Source organism: Natrix helvetica (assembly GCF_964273705.1).
Source record: "Natrix helvetica genome assembly, chromosome: 4".
NCBI classification, from domain to species: domain Eukaryota; kingdom Metazoa; phylum Chordata; class Lepidosauria; order Squamata; family Natricidae; genus Natrix; species Natrix helvetica.
Genome location: NC_138550.1, coordinates 24,759,254 through 24,776,392, shown reverse-complemented (window position 1 = coordinate 24,776,392; position 17,139 = coordinate 24,759,254). Strand labels below are relative to the sequence as shown.

General features: G+C 42.5%; 1 long non-coding RNA gene across 1 annotated transcript; it reads left to right on the top strand.

Moving 5' to 3' along the window:
• Positions 1–693: 693 nt before the first annotated feature.
• Positions 694–15,780, top strand: LOC309391886. Its single transcript, XR_014175350.1, has 3 exons — positions 694–766; positions 13,623–13,757; positions 15,671–15,780. It is a non-coding gene; the product is annotated as an uncharacterized lncRNA (long non-coding RNA).
• The last annotated feature ends 1,359 nt before the right edge of the window (positions 15,781–17,139 follow it).

Genomic DNA, 17,139 nt, shown 5'->3' with positions numbered 1-17,139 from the left:
TTATTATTATTATTATTATTATTATTATTATTATTATTATTATTATTATTATTATTATTATTATTATTATTATTATTTTACTTTAACACTGTTACTTCCTCACCAAAGTGGTTCCTATTTTTTCTACTTGCATTTTTACGTGCTTTCGAACTGCTAGGTTGGCAGAAGCTGGGACAAGTAACAGGAGCTCACTCCGTTACGCAGCAGTAGGGATTCGAACCACCTAACCGCCAACCTTTATGATCGACAAGCTCAGTGTCTTAGCCACTGAGCCACCACATCCCTTGAAATTGAATTAGATTTACCTAATACCCTGGTGCAATATGATTAACTGTTTATTATCAGGACCAAAGACTTCATTACTGAATTCAAAATCTTCAACCAATAAATGTTCTGATCCAATAACAGGGATCCACATCACCCCTCTGGAAAAGAAGGAAGAACAAGCAAGCCCTGTTTGGACTGCAGAATGACTTAGATTCTCATTGACCCACACTTTTCTCTTTTCCTAAATTCTTTTCTGTTATGAAATAAAAGCCTCTGAGCAAAGTCCAGCTGCTTTGCAGTTCTCTCCTGCCTCGGAAAACTTAGTTGTCTGACTTTTTTATTTGCTCCGAAGAGATTGGATTGTGTGTGTCTTAAGGGAAATAAAACAACCACCACAAAGCACTTTGCCGTTGCTCAAAACTTCCGCTTCTCATTTGAGACTTTAAAAGGGAGGGAAAGAAAAGACAAAGGAGGAAGCTCCAGGCTGGTGGTTGGGCAGGTGCAGTTTTTTCAAACAAACATCTGGTTTGGTGGTAGTTTTGAAGCCAGGCATGAAATCAGAAAGCCAGTTCTCCCCCCCCCTATTTTTAAAAAAATGTTCTTTTACGACATCGGGCTCTTTGTGGTAGGGAAGAACCCAGGCTCCTGTTCATTGAAGCTCGCCTGCTCAGACTTTGCACTGTTATATTTGTACAGTGAGGTTACCAAGGGTGAAGATTCTTTCCTGTTGGGCTGGTAACTGTCTCTTGCAGCTTTTCCACACTACACAATACACTTTGGCTACTGTTTGTATAGTCAGGAAACTGTTTAAAAAAAACAACAACAGAACTGAAGGAGGTTTGTAAAACCTGTTTGTAAAATCTATTTGTAAAACTCTACATTCCAGAATTTTTTTTTATTTTTTGTTCTCTTACATAGCATTCTAAGTATACATTCACATAATTGTTATTCTTCTTTATATTTATCATCCTTATGCATTTATTATTTCATTTAATAGGTTATAATTTACAGTTTGGGTTGCTTTATTTACCATCCCTTCCTCCTGTTGTAACACCACCTTATTTTCCCTTTCTTTTCTCCCTCCCTCCCTTTTCTACTTCCTTCCTTCCTCCTCTCCTTCCCCTTCCTTCTTCCCTTACCTTTCTCCTCCTCCTCCTCTTCCCCTTCCTACCCTCTCTCCTTCTCTTCCTGTCCCTTCCATCCTCCTCTCCTCACCTCTTTCTTCTTTCCCCCATCTTCCTTTCATTCTCGCCTCCTCTCTCTCTTTCTTTTCTATTATTGTAGGTGTCTCTTTCAGATCTCAGTTTATGTTTCCTTGGGATGGTACTTCCGCAAACCCAAATATAATTTGATATACTTTCTTATTCCTTACCTTCAGTAATCTATCCTAACTATACTGTATTCCCCCACTTTATATCTCGCTTTTGGATATATACTTATATATTTATATTTTCTTTTCTGTTTTCCCCTTCTCTCCCCCCCCTTTCCATTTAACAGTGCATTGTCTGGATTCTATATCTTCTCCCTATTTTCTTTTCTAGTTTCCTTTCTCTAGCCAATCATAAAATCTTCCCCATGTCTTGAAGTACTCCGATTCCTCTTTATCCTTTATTTTCATTGTCAACCTATTCATCTCTGCACAATCTAATATCTTTTTTATTATCTCTTCATCTGTTGATAGCTTATTTAATTTCCAATTTGGGGCAAATACAATTGTTGCTGCTGTAGTTACATGTATAATCAAATAACTATCCTCTTTCTTGAATTTCTCTGGGATAAATATCTCTGGTCTAAATTCTATTTCTTCTTGTAACATTTTCTTTAACCATACTGTTGGTCCAATATTTTCTTGATTCTGCACATGTCCACCACATATGATAATAGGAGCCTATTGCTTGTTGATACTTCCAACATTTCACTGATTTGTCTTTAAACACCTTTGCTAATTTTCCCAGTGCCATGTGCCATCTATAAAACATTTGTATACGTTTTCTTTGTAAGCTGTTGACATGGTTAATTTATAGTTCCTTTCCCATGGTTGTTGCCACTTTTCTAGCTCAATCATGTGGCCAAAATTCTTTGCCCAATTTAACATTGTATCTTTAACCATTTCTTCTTCTAAGTTAGTTCTTAATAGGTAGCTATATAGTTTCTTAATTATTTTTTCTTCCGTTCCCATAAATATCTTATCCAACTCCGAACTGCCTAAGTTAAAACCATATTCCCTTTTATTTTTTTCATATTTGATTGTATTTGCAATTGTGTAAACCATCCTATATCAATCTCTTGTTTTTCTAATTCTTGTTTTTGTTTTAATTCCCCCCTTTCTGTTAAGATATCTTTGTATCTAATGATATTTTTCGTACTACTGATATTTGGATGTGTCAATGCTTCCATTGTTGAAAGCCACATTGGTATTTCTAAATAGTGTTTCCCTTTCACGCTTTCCCATATTGTTAACAATCCATTCCTTACATAATGTCAGCATGCCAACCTACCTGCAAATTATGACCTTCCAATGTCAGTAATCTTGTATTACTCAGTAGGATCCATTCTTTCATTCAAGCTAATCTTGCTGTTTGATAATACAATTCCCAGTTTGGTAATCCAAATCCACCTCGAACTCTTGCATCTTGCAACATTTTTATAGTAATTCTTGCTTTCTCCCCATCACATATATTTCCCCACTATTTTATTCATACTTTCAAAGTATTTTTTCTCTAATTTTATCGGTATTGTTTGGAATAGGTATAGCAATCTTGGTAGTATATTCATCTTTACTACTGCTATTCTTCCCATCAGTGATAATTGTAGGTTTTTCCATCTTTCCAGATCTATTTCTATTTGTTTTCTCACCTTATAATAGTTATCCTCCTTTAGTGTTACACACCTTGATGTCAATTAAATACCCAAATATTTCACTTTTTTCACCACCTGTATGTCCAGTTTCCCTGTCAACTCTCTTTTCTGGTTTTCTGTCATATTTTTCACCAGAATTTTTGGTAAAACTCTACATTCAAAGGGATGTAGGGCAGGGGTCGGTTCCGGCATCTTTTACTTCCGGTTTGCTCAGGGATGTGCTTTACACATGTGAACGCACACACACTAATGACAAAAAACAAGATGGCGGTGCCTACACTGCCACCGATAGAACCGGTTTGGGGGCTTGGCTGGCTGAGTTACTACCTACTTGGCCGAACCAGTGCAAACCAGTAGGAACCCACCTCAGGTGTAGAGTAGTAAACTTACTGTTGAAATCCTGTTTTGTTTTCTTTAGGTTTACAAATAGACAATTATCAAAAATAAACTCTGAAGGCTGGGGGTTTGCTATGCTTATGTAGTCTGTGTGGAAGGGCAAACTTGATTTTTATTCAGTGAAAACCAAACCATGTGAATGTGAAATTTTTCAAAGATTTCTGCTATACTTTGAAATAACTTCACATTTTCAAAGAGATAGTATGTCTCTATTTCATGTAAATGGAAAAAAGGAACAAAGATTGACATGATCTTTGACATGAGTAACAAGATTGAATTAATTATTAATATTTAATTAATTATTACAATAATAATAACACAACCAAATAATCTTTAAATGATTTAAATGATTAAATTAAATTTTAATATATTAATAATTAATAATGATTTTTGAAGACCATCTAATTGTTATAGCCTAGGAGTGGTACGGTGACTTAGAGGTGGAGCTCTCACCTCACAATCAGGAGGCTGTGAGTTCAATCCTAGGTAGGGGCAGATATTTTTTCTCTGAGCACAATGAGAATATATCTGCAGATATATTCTGAACAAAATGCTGCCAACGCTGAACAAAACTCCGCATTGGCAACAGGAAAGGCATCCGGCCAGTAAAAACTCTGTTAGCTCTATTCAGTTGCCCAGACTCCACCCCGCAAGAGATTAAAAAAAGATGATGATATAATTGTCATAGCCTCTATCTGCTTAGAAGCTGTAAGCCATCCAGAGTCTCCTTTTGCCGAGATAGATGGCAAATAAATTTAATAAATAAATAAATATTCTAGTATACACCAGGCAATTATTCGTAGCAGAAGGAACCACACTTTACCATATATACATTTAGAAAAATATGGAATATCAAAAATATGAGCGGGACGTCCCTACTATTATCACATTTTTGTTCATAGAATGTGTCTTTAGGGCAATTGCTACATATCAAAGGCAGTATTCTTCTTGGCTATAACTAGCTAGCTATCATCTATCAGAAATATGTAGGAGGAAGACATGGATTCCTCTATAGCAATTGTAGAGGGAGTTATAGCTTGAAGGGTCAACTAGTAGGTGAGAAGAGATGAAGAAAAATGGGATTAGGCATGTTTGCTTATTCTTTTTCTTCTGGTTCCTTCTTCCCCTAATCCAACCGGTATTAGCCCAACATAGTTTAAGGTTATAGTTTGCATGTAGGTTTTTTTGACCAGTCAGAAAGAAGGTGATCTGAATGGGGGGGGGACCTAATACCGTGTTTCCTGAAAATAAGACAGGGTCTTATTTTCTTTTGACCCCTGAAATAAGCACTTGGCCTTATTTTTGGGGAGGTATTATTTTTGAGGTGCAGGGAGGCAGTGAGCATGGTCACCTTATGGCTGCTATTGTGTTGCAATATGTTCAAAAATGGCTTATTTTGGGGGGAGGGCTTATTTTTGCGCATGCGCTCAAAGGCCCGATTGGGCTTATTATCCGGGGAGGTCTTATTTTCAGGGAAATAGGTAATTACCTGGCTGTCATGGTCAGATCTTTTGCTGTGAAATTTAGACTCTTAGCAACAAATCCTCTCTGCAAGTTGATGGAGGGAACCTATTAAGATTATTTGACCCTGGAGTCTCACGGATTCTTCCAAATTCCATAGCGATCTGGGAGTTTCCTACCGGCATAGCCGGGTGCTTCTTTCAAAGCCCTGGTTGCTCTGTGAAATACAGATACAAAGATTTCCTAGTCAGGATCACTCATAAACACCCTGTCACTGGCTGCAAAGCCTGACCATTACAGGCATATGCCTGACTTGAAGGCTATGAAGGAAGTAGAACGCTAGGGAGAACACAAGGGGGGGGGGATATTTGTGCTGAAACAATCAAGCACAGCTTAGAGCCCATTATCAGGGGTATGTGATGGTGGTGGCAACAGCTGTGAAAAAAAACTTTTCTTCTCCACCTCCATTGCATCTTCTCAGGTTTGTCTAATGCAGCAGTCACCAACTGGTGGTCCACAATAAAATTTTAGTGGTCTGCAGAAAAATTATTGGCATTTTTTATATTGCACTAAATCAGGGGTCCTCAAACTACAGCCCCTGGGCCGGATATGTGCAATGAACGTTTGTGTTGCTGCAGAGTCTCCCCCTGGAATTTGGCAGAAATTCCAACTTGGGGTATGCTTCCACACCTGGTGCAGAGCTTTGGGTGAAGGCTGGAGGGAAGTGCCATTGGTGGTGAAGAGCCGAAAGGCCTCGTTCCAGTGGGACTGCATCATGGTCTGGAACTGGCTGACCATCTCAGCCTACTGAGCCTCCAGGCGTAGCACCTGGCCTTGCACTCCTGCAAGTCTTCTCTCTGCTTGGAAAGCCTATGCTCGTGGTCCTCAGTGAAGTGCTTCTGTTGAGCCTCCTTCTCGGCCAGATCCAATTAGAACTGAGACAGCTCTTTTGCCAACTCTTTCTCATGGTGGCTGCTTAGCTCCAGCAACTGCTTCCTATTGGGTCCCTAAGGAGCCCAGGTGGGTAGGCGAGGAGTGGTGAGTAGAGGCTGGCAAGGCGCCCCTTGAAGTGAGTGACATCGAGTTGGCCACACCCACCCAGTCACATGACCACCTCGCCACGCCCAACCCACCAGTCATTAGGCAGATCATATTAGTGGTCCGTGGGATTTAAAATTATGAATTTTGTGGTCCCTGAGGTCCGAAACGTTGGTGACCCCCGGTCCAGTGGAGCTTTGTAAAGTGGTAAAGAAGGAGGCTGTTGTACCTTTGGCAGCCCATTATGAGAGATGTGTGTGCAACACTTTGGAGACAAAGTCGCTCGCGTTTTCCATAACTTTCTCTGCAGTCAATAAAACCGCGGAAGTGGAATTGTCCAGAGCATTATCTTGTCCTATTTTGTTGGATGGATTTCAGTAGTTGAGGCCCGAAGAGGTGGACAAGGGATTTGTCATAAACACCTCATTGAGAGAGGGGCTGTTTCAGTCTTTTAAAAAGAATCGATGATCGGGTTGCTTCCGGAGAAAGTTAACCTGGATGCCGAGGATAAAAACAGCTCTAGGCTGGTGATGGATATTCCCTTTCTTGGCAAGAAGCTTGAGCAGATGGAGGATGATCAGTTCCAGGCTCTCTTGGATGAAACCGATTGTCTCATTTTAAATGAATGAAATGAAATGAATATTATCTGAATGTGGGGCGCAGTTCTGTGTTCACTGGAAACCCTAAAGTGGGAGAACAAGGGTGCAGCTTAAGTGTTATCAGAGGTCTGGTCTTACTGTGGCTGATGTTTCTCCAGTAGTGGTAGCTGTCTGTGGTCAAAACTTGGTGTCCTGCCCAGAAGGGATGCCATATGTTTACAGGACTCTCAGCAGGGGTGGTATTCACTTACCATCCCTACCACTTCGCAAATGCGAGTGGTGTGCGCATGCGCACTCACTTTGCTCACATGCGCTCAGCCTTCTGTGCATGTGCTTTTGGCTAAAAAAAAAAGGCCTAAAAGGAATGCCATAGAGCTGGTGCAGGTGCGTGGGGCTACTGGTTCAGGCAAACTGGTCTGAATCGGTAGAATACCACTTCTGACTCTCAGGTTACAATACAATACAATACAATACAATACAATACAATACAATACAATACAATACAATACAATACAATACAATACAATACAATACAATACAATTGGAAGGGACCTTGGAGGTCTTCTAGTCTAACCTCCTGCCTAGGCAGGAAACCCTATACCATTTCAGTCAAATGGCTATCCAACATCTTCTTAAAGACTTCCAGTGTTGGTGCATTCACAACTTCTGGAGGCAAGCTGTTCCACTCATTAATTGTTCTAACTGTCAGGAAATTTCTCCTCAGTTCTAAGTTGCTTCTCTCCTTGATTAGTTTCCACCCATTGCTTCTTGTCCTAACCTCAGATACCTTGCAGAATAGTTTGACTCCCTCTTCTTTGTGGCAACCCCTGAGATATTGGAAGACTACTATCATGTCTCCCCAAATCCTTCTTTCTATTAAACTAGACATACCCAGTTCCTGCAACCGTTCCTCATATGTTTTAGTCTCCAGTCCCCTAATCATGTTTGTTGCTCTTCTCTGCACTCTTTCTAGAGTCTCCACATCTTTTCTACATCGTGGCGACCAAAACTGAATGCAGTATTCCAAGTGTGTCCTTACCAAGGCATTATAAAGTGGTATTAACACTCCACGTGATCTTGATTCTCTCCGTCTGTTGATGCAGCCTAGAACTGTGTTGGCTTTTTTGGCAGCTGCTGCACACGGCTGGCTCATATTTAAATGGTTGCCCACTAGGACTCCAAGATCCCTCCCACAGTTACTACTATTGAGCAAGGTATCGCCTATACTGTACCTGCGTATTTCGTTTTTCTTGCCTAAATGTAGAACCTTACTTCTTTCTTGCCCAAGTTAGTCCTTAAGCCGAGTGAGTTTGACCAATCCTTTCCATCGTGATCATTGGCTTGGGTGGAGATTCACTTGAAAAAAATAGAAAATATAAAAAGTCTCAGCTGGCAAGGCTACGTATGAGGTAATTATTTAACAAAATTTCCCCCACTCAAATATGCACACTGTGCCTCTGTTACATGTGAGAAGATGCTGTCTGATGTCATCCACTGCAGTGCAGCCCCTCCCTTGCTTTTTATCATTCCTTTATCTGCAAAGATGTGAAGATAGGGGCAGAGTGTGTGTGGAAAGGAGAGAGAACAGTCAACAGGAAACAAATCTTAGATATTGTTGACTCTTATTTAAGAAAATAATCAAAGGAAAATATTGAAAAAGAAACAAAAAACAGCAAGGAGACACAAGTTTATAAGAATATAAAAGAGTCTCAATATTTACATAGCGTTCTAATAAAGGATGAGCATATTTCATTGCAAGTATCCATACCAGTGGTGGGTTCCTGCCGGATCGCACCGGATCGCACGCTCCCTTTCGGCGCTGAACCCGGAAGTACGTTCTTGCCCCGCCCCTGGCGACGGGACGACGCTTGCCTGCGCTCCACCAGCTCGGCTGGGACCGCAGACGTTTCTCTGCTCAGCAATGTCTTCAGTGGAGTGGTGGCAGCCTGGCAGGCTGACCCTGCGTCCCTTTCAGGCACTCTGCTCTGCTGAGGAAACGTCTGTGGTCCCAGCCGAGCTGGTGGAGCGCAGGCAAGCGTCGTCCCGTCACCAGGGGCAGGGCAAGAACGTACTTCCGGGTTCAGCGCCGAAAGGGAGCGCACGATCCGTTGCGATCCGGCAGGAACCCACCACTGATCCATACATAACCTAAATCTATACAATTTGTGTATACGTTGCATGCTATATCAGGTCTTCAATCCATTAAGTAACTGGGCCGTAAATGTATGGTTCCAATATTGAAAGACCAGTCTCAGCAATCTGAATGGGGCAGATGTTGTTGAGCATCAGTTTTCATGTAAAATAATATGGATATCTGATAATATCAAATCCTGTCTTAAAGTCGGATAAATATATCTAATTACTTTTTCATAGAACAGAAATGTCGGACATTGCAAAAGCATAAAATTGGATGAAACATTTAAGTGAAATACATGGCAATGAAAAATCATCCGTACGTTGCATATATGAAAAAAAAACACGTAGTTAAGCAACAGCAAAGTTAAAGCTCAAGGCATTCTGTTAATAGTCGGTTATTGTAATTTACGGTTATTGAAAGTCTACACAGTTTCTTATTTACCACGAATTGTCCCATTCATTATCTCTGATCTGTCCAGAATCAAATACCCTCCTTTGGTTCTTAATAGGTCAATTAGGATACAAATAAATGTAGAAGCTAAAAAATTTGGACTTGCTTTGCAAGGAGGGGATGGAATTAAACATTTATTGTTGCAATAAATTTGTCAGTGTTCAATTAAAGGGGGATAATATGTGTTGTTTCTTTTGTTCTTTTTAATTTATATTTGTAATGTTCTTGCCTAGTTTTGTTTGTTAATACAAGCTTGATACAAAATATTTTTTTAATGAATAAAATTAAAATTGAAAAAAAAAAGAATCATTCAGATTGGTTGTCGTGTGTAATGAAATACATTGGTATCAGTGGTGGGTTGCAGGCGGTATGCCCTGGTACTGGCATACCGGAGCCTGCCCGGAGGACTGGGTACCATTCCGGTACGGTGCTCCGGAGGGCCCACCTGCCTGCCCAAACTCCTTACTTGTCCTTCAAAGCCTTTGGCGCTTCCAAAGTGCCTGTGTGACTCTCTGACGAGCAGCTGGAGCGTCACGGAGGCTTGCGGAAGCATCGCTGGCAGCTACAACGCATGTGCGCACTGCGCTTGTCCATGTGGGCGATGCCGGGCCCGTTCCAACCGTACCGGTTAGAATGGGATCCGGAACTCACCACTGATTGGCATCTATAAATTTGATAACTTGATAAGTAAGTAAGTAAATGAAAAAATCAGTTGGGGTGGTGGTTAAGGCATCAGGCAAGACACCATGAATTCTAATTCTGCCTTGGGCCAACTTGGTTTCTGCATTTGAGGAGCAACAGAGGTAGAAGACCTGGCTCACATCCTATTTGATTGTTGCTTGTAGAAGGGAGTGAGAGGCAGGCACCTTGGTCTATATACCAAACGAATGGCCCATTGGGATCCCCATATCAAAACAACTTACTTTATGTGCGACCAGAACCTGAAAATAACATTTCATACAGCACAGTACATAAACAAAATGGTTTGGTTGGGATCTGCATAAGTGGGACTGATTGGGGTAGATTGTAAGGGTGACACCGGAATATAATTTTATGTCATTTTATTCTATTTAATGTATTTATGTATTAAATTATATTGTATCTTATCCTATAGCTATTGTATTTTACCCTACTCTTATTTTAAATTGTTTGCATAGGATTTTATTAGTGATATGTGTTTGAACCTTGTGCTTTGATATGGCCTATAGGCCTGGGATGGCGAACCACAGGTAGCACGCAAAGTCATTTATTAGGGCATGCGAGGCGCTGCCCTGTCAGCTGGCTAGCACACATGCGCACGCTGGCCAGCTGGCTTTGGCCTTCTTTTGAGGCTGTTTTTGCCCTCCCGAGGATTCCTTGAAGCCTCCGGAGCACAAAAAAACAGTCCTAGGGCCAAACTGGAAGTTTGGGACCGGACTTCCAGTTTGGCTGTAGGGCCGTTTTTTGCCCACTGGAGCCTTCAGGAGTCACTTCCGGTTTGGCCGTAGGGCCGTTTTTCGCCATCCGGAGCCTTCAGGGAAGCTTCTGAGGCTTCCGGAGGGCATCCGGGGGTGGGGGAGGAGGTTGTTTTCACCCTTCCCAGTTCCTAGAAAGCCTCTGGAGCCTGGGGAGGGCGAAAAAAGTGCGCCAAAAGCTGTGTGTGTGTGTGTTGCTGGTCGCACACGCATTCGCACTGAGGGAGGTGTTTTTCCCATGTATAGCATTATGGGTATGGCACGCCCGTACACGACCCCCCTGCGCTCCCCCCACTTTTGCCACGGGAGCCAAAAAAGGTTTGTCATCATTGCTCTAAGCTAATCAATAAAGCTATATATATACATATAGGCCAGTACCCCCCGCTCTCAGCCTAGGAAGATGGGAATAGCAAGCCATTTTCTAAAACGTTGCAAATAAAACTGCAAAGTCTTGTCCAAGCAGTTATCAGACTGTCTTAAAGGCACTTTAAAAAAAAAAAATTGTAGGATAAGCATTCTTCTCAGACTGCATTTTTTGTTCACACCACTAGGTGGTACATAACGATGAGATGTAGTTGAAGGATGACAGGGCTAACCAATCCTACATTCTGTTTGTATGGAAGTCAGAGCCAAACAAGATGTGATTTTGATTGAATGCCATTAAAGTGAATTATCGAAAGTGCAAATAGCAGTTCTCTCAGCACCATTAGAGGGGAAGGGAGGAAGTTTGGAAACCAATAGGAACTTCCTGCAAAATGCATATAAGAGCTTCTGACTATTGCTGGAAGATAATTTGTCAAAGAGTTAACATTACCTCTTCCCAAGTCTTTTCTCTGTTTCTGTGGCTGCTCACTTTTTCTGTGAAAAATGTACAAATATAAGTCTTGGATAGGCATTGTGCCCAGAGGTAGTATTCAGCCAGTTCTCTCCGGTTTGGGTGAACCGGTAGCGGCAGCTGCGGGAGGCTCTGCCCCCCTGCCCCAACATAATGTTCTCTCACCGCACATGCGCAGAAGGCGGTGTGCATGTGCAGATGTGGCACATGCACTCACATTTGCGAGCGGTAGGGAAGGTAAGTGAATCCCACCGCTGATCCTGCCCTTCTTATTTTTGGGACCTTAGCTTCCTTCAATCGGAGTTAACAGAGTCAAAAGTCGAAAACGTACTTTAAGTTGCCAATCCCCAATGTAGGAAGATGGTCTGCTTATCTTTTATTAAGTTACAGCACACTTGTATCCCTCAGGCATTTACTGATCAGATCACTTTCTCCCACTGCTTTCTGAAACTATATAAATCTCAGGCTTTTCCGGTATTTTCTCTTAAATCACACTTTAATTGTCTTAATGAAAAAAAAATATGCCACTTGAGCTTATTAAGGCTTAACTTTGGTTTCTTTCTGCAAATCGGTATAGTCTGCAGTTTACCCCCTTGGAATATTAAAAAGACATAATACTATTTTCCAGTGGTGGGTTTCAAAATTTTTTAGAACCTCTTCTGTAGGTGTGGCCTGCTTTGTGGGAGTGGCTTGCCGGCCATGTGACTGGGTGGGAGTGGCCAACTTGTAAAATGTGGGGAAACTCACTTAACAACGCTCTTGCTTAGCAACCAAAATGTTGGCTTAGAAACTCTGGCATTGAAGCACGCAAGTCTTAGAGCTGTCAAGTTACAAGACCCTTGCACCCCGAACCCTTTAGGAAAAAAAACCCCAGGGTGTTCAAACTTGACAGCTTTAAGACTTGTGGACTTCAACTCCCAGAATTCCTCTTCTCGCTCTTCATCTTGATGATGTGTGGATGGGCGGGGGGAGGGAGCTGGAACCAGTTCTAAACGGCACTGTAGATTTCTATAGAAGAGGTTTATAGAAGAGGTTAGAACTGGCAGGAACCCACCCCTACTATTTTCAATTCTGAGGAGATCTGTTAGTAACAAAAATAACACTTTTTCTACTCTAAAAAAATCCAGAAAAGTATAATCATACACACTAGGACTGAGCAACAAACATTGAGTCCTGGAAAAAACACAAAGACTAGAGCTATTTGACACAGAAAAGCTGTGGTCCTAGACTCCCTCTCTCCCTCCCTCTCTCCCTCCCTCTCTCCTTCCCTCCCTCTCTCTCTCCATCCATCCATCCATCCATCCATCCCAGAGTTTCTCAACCCTAGCAGTTGAGAACCCGAGCAAATTCAAGATGTGTGGACTTGAATTCCAGAATCCCTAAGCCAGCATGTTGAAGGCCATATACCTTAAAATTGCTAAGGCTGAAAGAAACACTGTTGTATACCACCAAATTCTATAGGATTCCCAACAGTAGATAATATTTTTAAAAATAAACTGGTAAATATTTTTTAAGCCCAATTCAATTAAATATGTAAATGACTCTAAACATTAAATAAAAGGCAAACTCTACATTCAACCATGGATGGTTACCAGTCAGTTGAGAAATGTTCTAGGGAAGAGCATAGTCCAAACATCTTTCTGAATTGAAATTAACGTGAGGCATGCCTGATCTCACCTAGAAGGCTATTTCAAAGGGTAGGTGGTACTAATATAGTCAGTTTGATTTCTGCCTGGTGATGTCCATGTCTCTAGGTGTCATTCTGGTTGTTTGAAGTAGATGTAAGGAATGAAGAAACCATTGGATTAGAGAATCATTGGACCGTTATTCTCCTGCTTCATTTCTGTTTTCCAAGCCATACAGTCTGACTAAAGTTTCTTCTTTCTGTCTCAAACTTTGGCATTCCTGTCTTCAGTGACAATCAGCACATCCTGCTTGCATGTTCTGTCAATTTCAGAATGAACTCATCAACGTCTCCTTCTTCTGCATCAATGGTTGGAGAATTGACTTGGTTAACTATCACATGAAAGAATTCTTCACAAAATCTAATATTATTTGCTCATTGCCGGCATGTTACTGCAGTATTTTTTTCTGACTATCCTTTTTGTTTTTCGTTTCCTGTGTAGGAAGCAGTAGGATGTTCTGACTGAAAGTGTCTGCAGAAGGTTATGTGGCAGCTGTTGCAAAAGTATCAACTTAATCAGGAAAGACAAGAGTGGGCAAGGAAGAAATTCAGGACTACTCCAGCTTGAATCTCAGTGGTATAATTCTGCTATTATACTCTGTAACCATAAAGTTCCAGTAGTTATAATAGTGGCTGTTTTGTGATCTGGTCTACCACAAAGATCTGACAATGCTGAATTCTAGCCTATTTCAATTCAATGATGCCTAAGACAACAATACACAATTAATTAATTAATTTCATGTTTCACTGTGTTGAGCTTCCCCATGCTCGTGCTCCTTGGATTCCATTCTTCCATTCAAAAGCTCTTTTTAGATTTTCTTTTTCTGCATCACAGCATCCATCCATCCATCCATCCATCCATCCATCCATCCATCCAGGGGCTTTAATACAGCTGTGCCATCAGCACCACAAGTATTGTGAAAGACTGTCCCTTAGTTATTCCTTAACAGTATAGCAACAGCAATAACGCTTAGCAGTTACGTGTGGTGAGGTTTATGGCTGGTGAGGCTGGTGACGTCATCCAATTATCATCATGAAGGGAGGACTGTGACAACTTTGATCTTTGCAAGAGTGCAAGCAAAATACCCCAGGATCACGGTGGTGGGGACAGCAACTCCTTCCGCTGCGCTGCGAAGAAGAGCCAAAGGAAGGAGGGGAATGGGACCACGTGTGCAGGAGGCAGCCCTTCATGTTGGCTCAGGAAGGAGGGGAATGGGATGATGTGTGCAGGAGGCTCCTCAGCGCCAGCCTCAGAGCAGCACGGGCCGCGGTCCCCTTCCCCTGCACACGTGGTCCCATTCCCCTCCTTCCTGAGCCAACATGAAGGGGACCGCGGCTGCGCTGATCTGAGGCTGGTGCTGAGGAGCCTTCTGCACACGTCGTCCCATTCCCCTCCTTCCTGAGCCAACATGAAGGGCTGCCTCCTGCACACGTGGTCCCATTCCCCTCCTTCCTGTGGCTCTTCTCCACAACGCAGCGGAAGGAGTTGCTGTCCCCGCCACCGTGATCCTGGGGTATTTTGCTTGCACGCGCAAGAAAGAGATGAAAGAGAAAAGGGGAGATTTTTTTTTCATGATGAGAGCGGTGAGGCTCTGCCTCCCCTGCCTCCCCTGACTGCACGTCACTGGCGCTTAGACTTATATATCGCTTCACAGTGCTTTACAGCCCACTCTAAGCATTTTACAGAGTCAGCATATTTTCCCCAACAATCTGGGACCTCAATTTACCAACTTCAGAAGGATGGAAGGCTGAGTCAACCGTGAGCCAATGAGGATCGAACCCCTGGCAGTCAGCAGAATTAGCCTGAAATACTGCATTCTAACCACTTCGCCACCATGGCTTTTAAAGATGTTAAGGAACAACTGACCTGAGAGGCCCATGATTTGGCATTATATCAGCAACCACTTTATCTTGTCTCTAGTCATGCGGTTTCCTTGGTAAAATACAGGCCTGGTTTTCCAGTGTATTTTCTTGCACAATATGAAATGATACTTTGCAGTTGACATTAATGTGATAATCTGCCTCTAGCATCTTCCTCTATTGCTGCTGCCTTAAATAAATGCCAGCTTGCTTTAGCTGGCCATATGGAATGACCTTCACACCTTGTCTGGCTTTGCTGGGAGAACTCTACTCTCAGCATTCTTTTTGGGTCATTTGTCTTTTCCTTCAGGGAACCTTTAGCTCTTAAATATTTGCTGCTTGCTAGATTTTCTGTTTTGCCTCTTTAGGAAACCAGTTTTGTGTCTAAACTCGAATTTGGTCTGATAGTGTTTTCCATGTATTTTCTGCAGCCTGATAAAATGTTGATGAATAACTGCCTTTGCAGAGAGTTAGTCCTGATAGTATTTGTCTCGTTGTGTTGTCCAATAAAGGCTACAACAGAATATGCAAAGATAAAAGCATAATATGGATAATAACACTAATTAATAGTTAAAGTTTTAGCCAAAAGATATGTGTCTTTGGCATGTTTTAACTAAGCTGTCTTTAGAGATATCTGAATGAAAATGGGAGTCAATTGCTAATGTAGATTCCTTTCCCTGTGCCAGAAGAGCAAGCCGTTGTGCATCTTCAGAATGGTTCCTCCTGAAGATCAGGACAGGCAGATGGATGGATTGGTAACAGGAGAGACTCACTTTTAGATAGTCAGGGTCTAAACTGCTAAGGGCTGAAAAATGCAGCACATTAAGCTGTGCCTGGTAGGAACTGGGAACCAATACAAAGCTTTAAATAGAGGCATCATGTGACTGCTGCTACTTACATGGGTTACCACTCTAGCCTTGCATTTTATACGAGGTGCCGCTTTCAGATACTTTTCATGCAGAATATGTTACAGTAACAGTTCCCAACCTTTGAGCATGGCGGCCCGGCTGGGGGGGGAGAGGGGAACTGGGTCGCGAGAGTAGCAGATGGCACACATGTACATGCACGCAGCTCCACTTGCAGAAGCAGCAGGCCCACGTGCATGCACATGAGCACCGGCCTGCCACTTGTGCAAGTGGAGTTGTGCCTGCATCAGTAGTGGGTTTCCATTTTTTTTTACTACAGGTTCGCTTGTGTGCGCAGAAGCGTCCGGGCAGGTTGGAGGTTGGGCGGAACCTCCCGCCACTGCCATTACCGGTTCGCCTGATCCGGGCCGAATAGGAGCAACCTCTGGCATGCATGCGTGTACACGCCAATCCCCTGCTCATGCAAGTGGAACTATGCGTGCATGTGTGTGCGCACTGGCCCACTGCTTATGTGAGTGGGCATGTGTGCTGGCCCACATATTGTATGGCTCAGTTCCAAGTAGGCCACAGCCTGACCTTGGGCTGCAGCCTGGTGGTTGGGGACCCCTGTGTTACAGTACTTAAGGCAGGGTGTAAGTAATGCGTGAATAATTATTGCCAAATGATTAGCTGGCACAACATATCTAATTATGGAAAAAAGATGCCTTGCCACATTCTGCCATGTATCAGGGAGATTTCCACTGTGCCCTGTTCCTTAGGACAAATGGAGCTTTATCCAAAACACGAACCTCAGTCTCTGGGCCCAATTTATTGTTTATTAACAGAATCTCCATCTTATCTGGATTTAATATCAGCTTATTACTACCGAGTGCGTTTCAAGGTTTTGATTATGATCTTTAAAGCGCTTCATGGCATAGGGCCTAGTTACATGCAGGATCGCATCCTGCCCCACACATCCCTACGACCAATTCGCTCACACAGAGAGGGACTTCTCCGGGTGCCGTCCGCCAAACAGTGTCGGGGGGCGACACCCAGGAGCAGGGCCTTCTCTGTGATGGGCCCAGCCCTGTGGAATGACCTCCCCCGTGACATCAGGATTACTTCCGATTTCCGCTCCTTCCGTGTACAGCTGAAGACCCACCTCTTTCAATTATCTGGCCTGGCTCAACCGTAATTTTTTTTTTTTTACTCCTCCTGACTGTCTTTTTAAATTTTAAATTTTAATTGTACATT